The sequence below is a fragment of the Hibiscus syriacus genome, unplaced genomic scaffold, assembly GCF_006381635.1.
Source record: "Hibiscus syriacus cultivar Baekdansim isolate YM2019G1 unplaced genomic scaffold, ASM638163v2 tig00012523_pilon, whole genome shotgun sequence".
Lineage (NCBI taxonomy): Eukaryota > Viridiplantae > Streptophyta > Magnoliopsida > Malvales > Malvaceae > Hibiscus > Hibiscus syriacus.
Window position 1 is genome coordinate 453,679 of NW_024062285.1, and position 13,445 is coordinate 467,123.

Here is a 13,445-nt window from a genome sequence, read left to right on the forward strand (position 1 = left end):
AATGATTGGGGGGAATGAAGCCTGGTCCGACGACACTGCAGGCAGCAAAACCTCAGTTCATTTCAACAACGATGGGTTTAAAACGAGCGTCCCGATCCAGACAACATTCCCCTCAAAGAAAATACTCCCTAGAACTTCCTGGTTCAAACTTTCTTCAAAAGAGGTAAGTGATTTTTGTTTGTGTTTATCGGGTTCTCTTATCTCTTTAGTTCCCTCCAAGAGTTTCGCCTCTGTTTAATGAGGGGTAGAGAGATGAGAGATCCGTCGTCGGATTGGCCTTTTGGGTTATAATGAGATGATGAAGAGAAAAATATGGGTGAGGGGTAGTTAAGAAGAGTAAAAGGTGTTGGAATTTGTTGGTCAAAAACCCTAGTATTATGTAGTTATACGATATATTAAGAATCGTATGGATTCAAACTATTAAACCGAAAATCATTATTTATTTTCTATCTGTTTTAATTTAAAAATTCTCTAAAATATTATTATTCCTTAGAAGTATCGGACTCGATCACCAGAGATTACAAAGTATTTAATGTTTATCGTTAAATAATTAAAATTTTAGAACATATATTACCACTTGAAATAAGATGTTCTAAAATCAACAATTCAATAATAGGTGTAGAGTCGACCCTACTTGCTGTTTTCTCAGTTTCAGAAATGACGACGACAACCATGCACACTAATATCTCTCATTTTTACCGTCGAACATTCTACTTATCCCTACTTTGCGTGTTATTCGTATGGATCAGAAACTCTATATCGACCGTCGGATCATGTTAACACACCTCGTACAACCAAAGTTTGACGAGAAATCAGTTCATTAATGAAGAAGATTAAGGGGATGACGGTGGATGCAGTCATTAAACACGAAATAGTAAAATGATGTCCCAAAAGAAAGTATTAGAGAAAAAACCACTGAGATTGTACTGTCTACTCTAACAAGGCGACGACTGGCTGACAGGTAGGTCAGAGTCCACTAAGGTCAAATTAACTCTCTCTTCAAATTTCTTAGGGTGAATAAAAAACAAATAAATATTTAAACTACGATTCGAAAACCGTTTTAATATTTTAAAAAATTTTGTTTTATTTTTAGATATCTACCGTTATATTTTAATTTTTTAATAATAAAAAATATTATTTATAAAACTTAATTTATATATAAAAAACTCAATCTTTTTATAGAAATTATAAGAAAAAACCCTAAAATTTTAAAATTTCTCACTTCAATCCTATTGCCAACTGTCGTCGGCCATATCCGACCATCATCGTCATCGTCGAAAGGTTGGATTTTGATCGAAATTGCTCGTTGGTTCGACTGGTGGTGGTGTGGCTTATGGACGTCGGAATCGCCCGAAATCGACAAAAAACAACGACAGTGGCTTAAAATCCGACCTCTTTGAACTTTCTCCATGAAAAATGGTGAAAATTACGAAGAAGTCCAACGAGGACTTGATCAGGGGTTGACATCGGTACTGATGACGGTAACGATGACGATAACGATCGTGGCTGGTTGACCAACGATTATGGAAGGGGAAGGGGGGAAGAGAAGGGGGAAAAGGAGAGGGCGTGTTATTTAACAAATATTTTTTAACGACGATTAACGTCCAAACACTTAAAAATGTAACGTAATGTTGAAAACATTAAATATATGTTATTAATGAAAAATTACTTAAGCACTAAAACGTTTTTCGATAGGTAACTTATATATTTATTTTTGTATTGAGTGATTTTTTACGGCAACAAGTAGAATCATAATGCCAGTAAATGGAGACACGGTTGATTGCTTTCATGCGATCAAGACGTGTTTGGATTCTGGGAAAATTCGCATTACTTCGTTGGTGTCGGGAAATGACTTGGCGAGAGCAGTATGATCTACAGTACAGGCAGCTCCCGCGAATTAATGGGTTCTCGTCTCTTTTCTGCACGTCCATTGTTTCTTTCCTTGGCTCAATCTCTATCATTGTTTCTTTCTTTTTCCCGAGAAAATAATTAGGCAAAGTTTGACGAAATAGAAAAGGCCAATTGTGGGATTAAGAAAATGGTCTATGATCTTTACAGCGAATCGTTCAACTGTAGAACAGAGTGACAAAGGTAGACGACGATACTTGTTCCACATTTCGATGTCTTTACAGTCTTCCAAATTTGTGTGACAGAGAGAAAGAAGCAACACGTAAATGTCAAATCCTGCCCCTTTCTTCAATTATTTTATAATTATCACAATCTGATTATCTATTTCACGTGTTCTCTTATTCAGTTTTATTCATTTCATATATCACTTGTAATTATAGCAAAAAGACATAGGTCCGTGTACTTTTGAAACAAAAGTATATTATATTTTTTTTATCAATTCAGAAAATAAATATATGACGCTTTGATTAATATTTTATTGATGGAATAAATCAGAATATTGATATAGTGATGGCATGATAGTCTAGATATCATGTATGATAAGTGATTAAATTGATGACATGATAGATGAATTGTCACGCCAACATTATTGACTACCATGCCAACAAGTTGAACTTAAACGCTAATATTTTTAATATTCAACGATAAAAAATATTGGTTAAAGGGTTACGTTGAATTGATTTTTGAGTTAGAATATCACATATTTTTTAAAATATATAAATACCTCTTACGTCTTTTGCCTATAATTATCTAGTTTGGGTGAGGGCCAACTTTCCGAACCCCGGTTGAATCCACGAGTCCCAGCCGCACAAATACTTATGGCCCAAAAATCAACACGGCCTAATTTGGGCCACTTCTAGTCATTCCGAAATGTTGAATGCCTACGGGATTTTGCCATGGTGTGAATGTCAAAAGGGCAGACAGTTGTAATAATACTTATCATTGCAACGTTGACAACTTATGACCGTGTCGTCCTCGATTCATTCGTGCCTCCCTTGTTCAACTTCCGTGAACTCGAAGCGACAAACTCCTTGAATATGACTCTAATGTATCGTGCCTTGTGGCTACCAACATAATTTAAACAACACCAAATTGACATGTTATATCTGATGAGGTCCCGATCCCACTCGTTTACTGCCATCTTGCCTCGGCTGCAGTCTCTGATCCACCATTGCTCCTTGCAAATGTGGCCACAAGTGCTGGCTTCCTCCAAGACGTTGGATACAATCCCCTCTTCTCCATATCATTCATTCATTGCATTTGATTATTTTTTTGGATAATTCAGATTTTTATTACTCAAAATAGAAAAGTCATGCTAGAACCAATCAACCAATCAACAAAAGAAACAAAAAGCCTAATTACAAATCAATGATTGGTTAGACTATACCCCAAGCGAATACTAACAGTATCAATGATGTCTTTAAGAATAGCATCAACATCCCGAAACCGAGCTTGAAATGTTCTCTGATTCCGTTCCTGCCATAGGTAATAGATAAACGCATTCCACGAGATCTTCAAAATGGTGGTGAGTAGTGACTTCCCCTTCCAAGTTAAGCACGTGCGAGATACCATTCCTTCCCATGTCGAAAAATTCTGATTCATCCCGTTCAGATTTAAGATAGAATTCCAAAGACGAACAACCCATGGAGCAGTTAGAAAATAGGTGGTCTCTAGTTTCTTTATGTGAATTGCAGTTTACACAGAGACCATATGTGGAGACTCCCATTTTCTGTAACCGATCTTTGGTTGGTAACATGTTCAAAATGGTCATCCAAGTGATAAGGATGTGTTTTGGTATATGCATAGGGTACCAAATGAGACAATGCCAAGATACTTTGCCTTTGTAATCGGACGCTATCCCATATTTCCTTTGTCTGCTGTAAACCAGTAGAAATAAGAGGAAATGCAGTATACCTAAGCTTTAAAATCGTCTAAAACCCAGCTGACATTAGTTCCATGTTCGAATTGCCAGAAATCCTGCTCTTTAAGGATATAATTTTTCACCCATGCAACCCATAGGGAGCCATCAGCAGCAAGTTTTCTTAATAAGACTGATAAAACAAGCTTTATTCCAAATGGAATATCAATCAGACCAAGGCCTCCTTCAGACTTCGTACAACAAATGTTATCCCAACTTACCCGAGCACCGGCAGCATGCTTGTCTTCTCATTTCCAGAAGTACCGTGAACAAAGCTGGTCCACGGTTTTTAAGATAGAAGCAGGGAGGGCAAGTCTGCACCAGAAATTACTAACATTGAACAAAACAGACCGTATTAATTCAAGTCTGCTTGCATAACTAAGATTACGGGCAGACCAATGGTTCAATTGTTTCCTAATATTGTCAAGGAGGTTCACAATCTTTTAGTGAGTTTTCGGGTTACAAGAGGAATGTCGAGTTACTTATCAGGAAGAGATCCATATTTGAAGCCAAAAATAAGTTTAATGATCTCTAGCTCCCTAGAAGAGATACCCACATCAATAGTTCGCATTTGGAGGGATTAAGCTAAAGCCCTAAAAGCTGATATAACTTTTCAAGAACACTAAGAACACCCGCCACAGATTCTTTGTTACCTTTGCAGAAATGAGGAGATCGTCCGCAAAAGAAAGATGAGTAAGCACAATCTCTTGCATTTGGGGTGGAAAGCAAAGATACCTTTATTAACAGCCATATTTAGCATTTTAGAAAGGATATTCATTGCAAGAACGAATAAGTAAGGGGAAAGAGGATCCCCCTGTCTTAGCCCTCTTGCCCCTTTGAAATAACCGATTAAGGTACCATTAAAGGAGATAGAGTATCGAGCTTGGTAAAGTAAACTTCAACCCAAGTAATAAATCTTTGAGGAAAATTCAGGGCCGTATAATTGAAGAGATGAAGTTCCAGTGCAAAGAATCGAAAGCCTTATGGAGATCGATCTTCATTGAGCATCGAGGAGAAATACATTTCCGGCCATACCCTTTAACCATCTCCTGAGCAAGAAGGGAGTTGTCAATGATGTTTCTGCCACGAATGAAAGCAGTTTGGTTCAAAGAAACAATCTGAGGGAGGAAAGCAGTCATTTCTATTGACGAGGATCTTAGTGATAATTTTATAAATAACGGAGCAGCAAGAAATCGGCCTGAAGTCTTTAAACCGTGCAGGGGTTGAGGACTTTAAGAACCAAAGCAATAATAGTGGAGTTAAAAGCTGGGTGAATGTGGGAATTGAAGAATAAGTATTTGACTGCTTTAATGACGTCTTCACTTACTATGGACCATGAAAATTTAAAGAAGTAAAGAGTGAAACCTCCAGTCCCGGGGCCTTATCATTGCCTTGGAAAAAGATGGCATTTTTTATTTCATCAACGTAACATCCTTTACAAGAGAGGAAGATCCTCAAAAGGTAATTAAAAGTTCAGGAGATCATGAACAAATGATGGACTGGAATCCTTAACCATAGGATATGCCGTACCTAGAAGATTGGAGAAAAAAAGAGACTTCATGGGCCATGGCATCAAAGATTCAAGTCTAATCCCTCTATCATCAACAAGTACTCTGATGGTTTCCTTTTTGTTCTTAGAGGCCACAATTGAATGGAAAAATTTGGTGTTTTTATCACCATCTTTTATCCATTTAACTTTTTCCTTTGTTTAAAGAGCAAGATTCGGCTTCTTCAAGGGTGTTCAATTGCTCTTGTAATTCAAGTTCCTTCTCAATGGATCCTCGCCTTTAGAGTAAGAAGTTGCTAAAGTTCCATATCAATTCTTTTAGCTTTAACTCTATCAGAAAGGTTGTTATAATGATCTTTGTTGCACCTTCTGAGGCAATCCTTAAGACGTCTAAGTTTGTGAACAAAACTATCATAGAATTGCCTTAACTTCTTGTTGCAAGAATTCCTTACTACATTCAAGAAATTGGGATTGACAACCTAGAAATTAAAGAATTTGAATGGCTTTGGCCTGGAAGCATGAAGATCTTTTGAAAACCAAAGCATGGCCATGTTGTGGTCAGAGATTCCAGGGCAAGGAATTCCACAAAAGATTGTTGAAAGATGGGAGCCCAACTTGGACTTGTCATAACCCTATCAAGTTTCCTGGCCAGGAATATTGTTGCTTATTACTCCAGGTGAATTTTGGCCCAAAGTAAGGGTGGTCAGGAGACCAAGCTCTTACGTGAAATCTTGGAAATCTTTCTATCATGAGAGGAATAATGGCCAATCATATCATGATCTGAACTTTCTTGGGAATTGAGGAAAATATTGAAGTCTCCACCCAAGACCCATGGGGATTGGTTAACTATGGAATTAACTTCCTTTAGTTTGAGCCAGAGTTGTCTTCGATAACCCCATCATTATTTCCATAGGGTCGAGATAAACACGGATTACCTAGGACCGTTCCTTTAACAATATACATTGGTCAGAAACATGAATTATAGATAAGTTTATTCCCTCTTCCAAAGCAACCATATTTTTCCATTAATGGCATGATCATAGTTATAACAAAACATTCAATTTGAGAATTTAGTGCTTATATAGCCTGGGATTTTTCCTTTCACTCTTGTCTCCAATAGGCAAAGAATATCCACATTATTATTCATGGCTCTCAGAACCACTTTATATTTAGAGGACTGTTAAGTCCTCTAATATTCCAAAAACTGATTATCATTTAATGAGATCCCAAGGAACACCCTTGGCTTTCAACATGATTACTTTTAGCTTTGTCAAGCTTGTCTTTCTTCTTGGATTAAGTTCTTTTACCATACCAGAACTCCTAAAGATGCTGCCCTAGGCTTCCTTGGTAAAGTGTCAGATTAGGACTTCAACTGAGTTTAGACTTCAAAATGGTTTTGAGAAAGGCAATTCTGGCATTTTCTTTACTTGGTATTCCTTTTCCCCTTTAGAAATTATTGTCTGAGTGGTGGTGACTGAACCAGTATCTTCAGTATGCAGAATATTATTTGGACCTTAGCAGCAGCAGATATCAATATTTAATGAGTCATGAACCCTTCGGTTACAAGTTGAATACTCTGCAAGGTTGTGTCAACAGAAGGACCTTCCTTTTCCAGACTTGGGAATAGCAGTTGAGCATTAGATTTTTGGGGCAGCTTTTATCATTATGCCCAAATACTTGCACTTCTTACACGAATGTGGTAACCATGGAACCTCAACATAGATTGAAGTTTTTTCCATCTTTAAGAGCAACTTTCAATGTACTTAGGAATTGTATCATTACCCCTATTTCAATACAAACTTTGGCAAACTAGTTTTTGAAGCAGTTATGTTGTCCATTGTTATGTTGTCCATTGAGAGAGGTATGCCATGGCACTAGCTATGTAGCTAAGGCCAACACGAGAGAGAGTTCTAATGGGACATTAACAGATGAACCCAAACCGAGATCTTTGTTAAGTCAAAGCTAAGAGATTTCAAGCATGGTTTCCCATTTTCTAAGTAAAAAAGTTTTGTTATGTACATGCCATGGGCCATTGTCTAGCACCCAATCCCTAGAAGTGTCACTATCAAACGTGAAAATAAGAGATTATTCCCAGCAGTAAACCTAGACTCGCGAACCCCCCAAGGCTTTACTCCATAGTTGTAAACGATTCGCTGTAAAGATGCAAAGCTTGGTGTGACCCCAAGGAACTAACCCACCAGCGATAACCTCCACTTGGAAATTAAAACATCAAGTATCTCCTGGGGGTGGGAGAACAATCGGGGCTCCATCACAAACATTTGGGGGAAAATATTCTAGGTCATGCGAATCGGAGCATTTGAATAATTCCTCCAGTCCATTTGTAATGCAGTAAAGAAAATAAGAGAGTGAAAACCCAAACAACAGCGAAGAAGAGAGAAAGATCCGGAGAAACAATCGGCGTCTGATCAACTGAGAACTCGGCCATTAGTCCGCTAACTTGCACCCAGAGCATTTCCTTATCGTGCGCCATAATGCATCCAAGGATACGGGATGCATTTGAGTTTTTTGTCACTCTGTTAACAAAAAAAGCCACACTATAACGCCGTTAGTGAGGAAACGACTGAGTGATAAAAAAACCCCAATGTATTTCAGTGATGAAATTGAAAAAATTAAAGTACAATGAGTAGAATAGGAGATATAAAAAATTAAATTACCAATTTGTAATTTACCCATAAATTTATTTTATTTATTTGTTAAGTCATTACTAATGTTTTATTTGTATCAATATTCTCTTAACAACTTTTCCGGGACGAAAGCCAGGAAAAATCTTTAGGGATGAAGTTGAATTAAAAATCTATGAGAGTATCAAAAATTTTATTTACCACGGTATTAATTTAAAGTTTTATAATTTTTAAGTGACTAAATTATGAATCCATAATTTAATTTAAGGATCAAAATAATTATAGCATTGTATTAATTTAAAATTTTAGAAAACCTAAAGGAGTTAAAATTCACCGAGGTAATTTTTAAGAACAATAATATTTTCTTTATCCATATAAGTAATTTAATTTGTGTCGTAGACGTTGCCCTTGACAATCACTCATACTATAATCGTTGATGCTCAAACTTAAAATTTTTAAAAACAACAATCGTTTCTTTAACCACATATGTTCCTCACAAATTCAGAACAGATCCTAATGCTTATCAGTTTACTCACATGTGATACTAGGTTTTTTTAGTCTTTTAATATATTTATTAACTCAACCTTCATACGGCAAACTTATAAGCTGAGTCAGCTCGATCTCCACAAGACACGTGAACATGTTGAACATCCCCTCTCGAACTAGATTTTGATATGCCCAAATTGGTACAATTTTGTCATAATCTTTCCCCATACGGAATAAAATGCTATTGTTGGTGCAATCATAGTCTCGCTTAATGCAAACAAAACTCCATTTCGCTATCAAAAACGGTCTTAATCATCCTGTTTACCACTCTAATCCCCTTCTTAATGTGACACTCTTAACCCGTGTACGTATTCAAATATGAGTAAAAAATATCACGTATCATTTACAAACATATTATAGTTGAAAACAAGTATAAATTTGAATCTTTAAAATTTATTCAATCTAATCTTTCCAATGAAATAATATAACCACATAAAAATCCATATTATAATATTTAAATATCTAAATTAATATCCGTTTTGGCCAGTAACCAGACAGTTCTATATTGTTTCCTAACATAAAGTATACTGCCTAATTTAAATTGTTTCTTTATTTGAATAAAATATAACTTTTATTTAAAATACAAAACTTAGATTCATATTTATATTCATAATAATATATCAGACATTTCTCATTAGCATACATGTTATCTAGAAATTTAAAATAGTTTAATGTCATTATTGATACATGTAAGTATTCTTTGTTGATTGATGTCACACTCAACTCCTTAATTCGCTTGTTCTTCTATACGTGAAAATCATCAGTGAGACATTATAAATAACTAAGATAATATAAAATATAACAAAACTTAATAGAATCAAACAATATATTTCTTTATATGTAACTTAAAAATATCATAACAATATAAACATTAAACTTAAATTCAAATTCAAATAACATCATTAAATATTTAAACCGATTTATTCGAACTATTTTTCCTCAACTGAAGCCTAAAAATTATCATTTCATGATTTTTTCGAAACCATAATAATCAATATTAGACATAACCATCATGTCATATTCTTTTCATTCAAATACATTTCAGAACTTTCATTTTCAGAGTTAGAACTTTCCTATTTCAGATTCATAGCCCAATGTATATTTATGAGAATGCATGGTACGTGAGTCAGACGAGTGTATGCAATAAGCACTTTAGTGTTTTCATCAAACTCAGACTATGCAGACTATGCACACCAAGTGCAATCCTATCATTTGGACCAACGGTGCGATACATAATGTACCAAGTGTACCATATTAAAATCAAAATCAGAATCACTCCACCTCATAGCAAGTCAATTATACCTACGACTCTCAATGCAACATACAATGAGCTTTACTTTAAATACATATCCTTTATAATTCAACATTTCCAATCAGTATCATTTTCCAATATCATTTATCAAAACCAGTGCATTAGGTAGTTCATACCCGAAACCATCCATAATTTAAAATACAAATATCAAATAACATACTTTGAGCAGTTCTTGCTTAAAAATCATTTTATAAATTTCATTCAAATATATTTTCATAAAATATCATATAAAAATATATTGTATATTTCATATCCAAAATATATCATAAATCATTTCATTAATCGGTATGAAAATATCACATAATTTAAATTGAATTTTTCTTTTAAATCATCTAAGATTATTTATCACAAGTCTTCATCAATTAGATATAACTTAAATAAATAATGCACTTACTTTGACACTTTATTTATAGGTCCTAAATATAAGTCTCACTAGGCTTTAAATTTAATCCTCTATTTTCATTTTGCTTCGATTATGGAATTTATCGAAATTTTATACTCTAGCAGTTTGCACTACCTTCAAAGAAAGATTATTATGTATTAATCTACACACTTAAAAATTATTCCGTATGCATCACTGAAAATTAGATTCGAATATGAATCTAATCATATAAGACACTACTTCTAGTTCATCTTATACAATTTATAGTAAAATTTCAAAGTTGACTTACAAAAGTTGTTTGAGCAGAATCTGCTGCCATATTTTCTTATCTATCTTCGGTTAAAAATTCATAACTTATTGTATACTTATCGAAATCATTAGTTGTTTGTTCTGAATTAAAATAGACTGATATACGAATCCATAAACATAAAATTCATCTTCTAAATATTTCTATAGAATTTATGATGATTTTCTAAACTTACTGTTCAAGTCACAAGTATAAGTAGATCTAACTAGTTTGCATCTTTGACTTATTCACTAATTTATTTGCTTACCAAATGAACATATATACATAAAACACAAATCATATAACATTTAGGAGTCACTTCTTACCAACGTAACTCCGTTACCGGTTTATCGCAAGTCAATGTTTACTCGCTAATATAAACACAAATTAAATGCACTCACTTGTTGTCCTTAGCTTGCAAACCTTAGAATTCACATTTATTCTTAAGCTTCTGCTTAACTTTAATATTGTTTGATCTTGATTTCAATCATAATCTAAATGAACAACATTTACAAAACATAAACATTCCAAATCTCATGTTAGAATCTTACTAACATAAGCATATAATATAAATAAATTCCCAATATCTTCCGGTATTAATTTATTGTCACAACATAAATGTTGATCTCAAAGCTTTAAAGTGATCACTCAAGTCTCTTCTTATCCATATTCATAACTAAGGCACACAATATTTTTAAATTTCCATTTTAACCACTAATTATGAATTCTTTTTGAATTCATCTCAATTTTTTCATTTTACTCAAAATAATCCCTTGCCCTTTAATTTAAATTCAAGCTTCAATTTACATAATTAAAAATCCCAGCATTTCATTCCAGCCCAAGACCTCAATAATTACATCACTTCCATTTTTCTCACCAACATTCCCATGTTTGAAATTGGGTCCTCAAACTTTTCCAACTTCCCAAAATGATTCAAATGAATTTTCAAATAATAATTTTCTACCTAGTACACCAACTTTCGTACATTTTAATCCCTTAACTCCTTGACCTATGCAAAAAGTCCGCTCAACTTATCCAAATTCCAATTTGGTCCAAAACTTATTTCAAAGCATGTAGAATCATTTCTAACCCTTGTATGATTTTCCTATAATTTTTCTTAATTTTCTTCACTGGGGCCGAAAGTTATAAGGTATTCTCCCTAATGATCTTCAACTTTGTTTCAAACTTGATTTCATCACCTACAACTCCTTTCCAACCATTTTAATCATTCTCATAACAAAAACAAATCAAAATCAACATCTCTTCATTCAAACCCACCATGGACGAATGCTTTCAACTTAGTCCCTTAAAGATTTTCAATCAACTTTTATGCTTGTTTATGTTTCCATAACACTCTTAAGATCTAAATTCAACTTTACTTCAAAAAATTTGAACTTTTCCCTCATCCACCATAAACACCCATTCAACACTTAAAACCATGAAAATTTTATACAAATGAAAGAGAATTTAGTGTAAGTTGTTTTCTTATTTCAAAACTTAGTCCAAAAGCCTACTAAAATAGCTTGAAAATGGAAAAGAAAAGCTTGCTTACCCATCCATGGAGGCCACGTGTTGAAGAGAAAAAGATGAGAGCTTTTTCTTGAATTTTCTCCCAAAATATCTCCTAATTTCCTCCTTAAAAAGCCATTAAAAATGAATTTAAAATTCAATTTGGTGTAAAATTCCAATTTGTCATTAATGAATCCTAATTTTTACCTCCATGCCATCATATTATCTCCATTTACTAATTGCTATCTTTCCCCTTTCAATTTCCAAAAATTCAATTTAGTCACTTAATTCACTATTCCACTTTAACATGGAAAATTCACTTAATTCCACTCTTCCATATTAAATTCTACTGATTAAAAATATCAGAATTATAATTCTAACCTCTTACTATCATCCTTTGAATTATTGTAAACTTTCGATTCAATTATTCGAATATTTTACCGAACTTTATCTCTTCATAATCTTTTTTTACAAATTTCGGATCAAAAATCTAAAATCCACTAAAATATCATTCTCGGGGTAAACTATCTATTTACGAGCAAAAATATATAACTTTTAAAAATTACACTTAAGTCCCTAGATTTTTACAAAAGTATACTTTGACACCACACTTTCAAAATTTTCATTTTAATCACTTACCAAAATTTTGGGTTATGCTTTTTCTAAAGAATGGTTGGATTTCCATAAGGGAAAAGGCCTACGTAAAGCATATGATAAACGAGGAAGCTAGGGCTCGGGCATCCAATCCAAACCATCCAATTGTTGGCACGTTCAACCACTCGAGAGGAAGACATTGTTTGCAAGCCAAAACATAAGTTTCAAGGAAATTAACTATGAAAACTCATCATTAAATTCCGTGACAGATAGAAAAATTCTTTTTGAGATGGACACGTACATATTAATAATTAAAATTTTTCATATAAAACGGACATAAATAAAAATTTAAGATAAATATTATAATTAAGATAAAGAATTAACATAAAAATATTTGTCCACCCTGACATACACATATTATTAATCATTGTCGTTACAAAAATAAATCTTATAATAAGAGATGAGTATTAAAAATTAAAAATGTAAAATTATATTTATTTTTAACGAATATCAATCTCACTCGATCTATTCCTAAAACTATTAGAAAAAAAACATGTTTATATCTACGTGGCAAGCAGACAGAGAGACGTAGGAAAAAACCACCTGTAATTTCAAAAAGCTCTGTCGACACGCATCCGATTAAATTATTAATTTTAATTCATTTTAATATTTAAATTTTAATTTTTTAAAACATAATCTAAATTTTAGTTTAGTTTTATTTTATTATCATATTTAAAATTTAAAGTTAAATTCTGAAAATATTTGAAAGTCTATGTACTATAACAGACCAAAAGTTATAATTTAGCTAATAAATGTGTTAAGTTTTACCATGAAATTATGA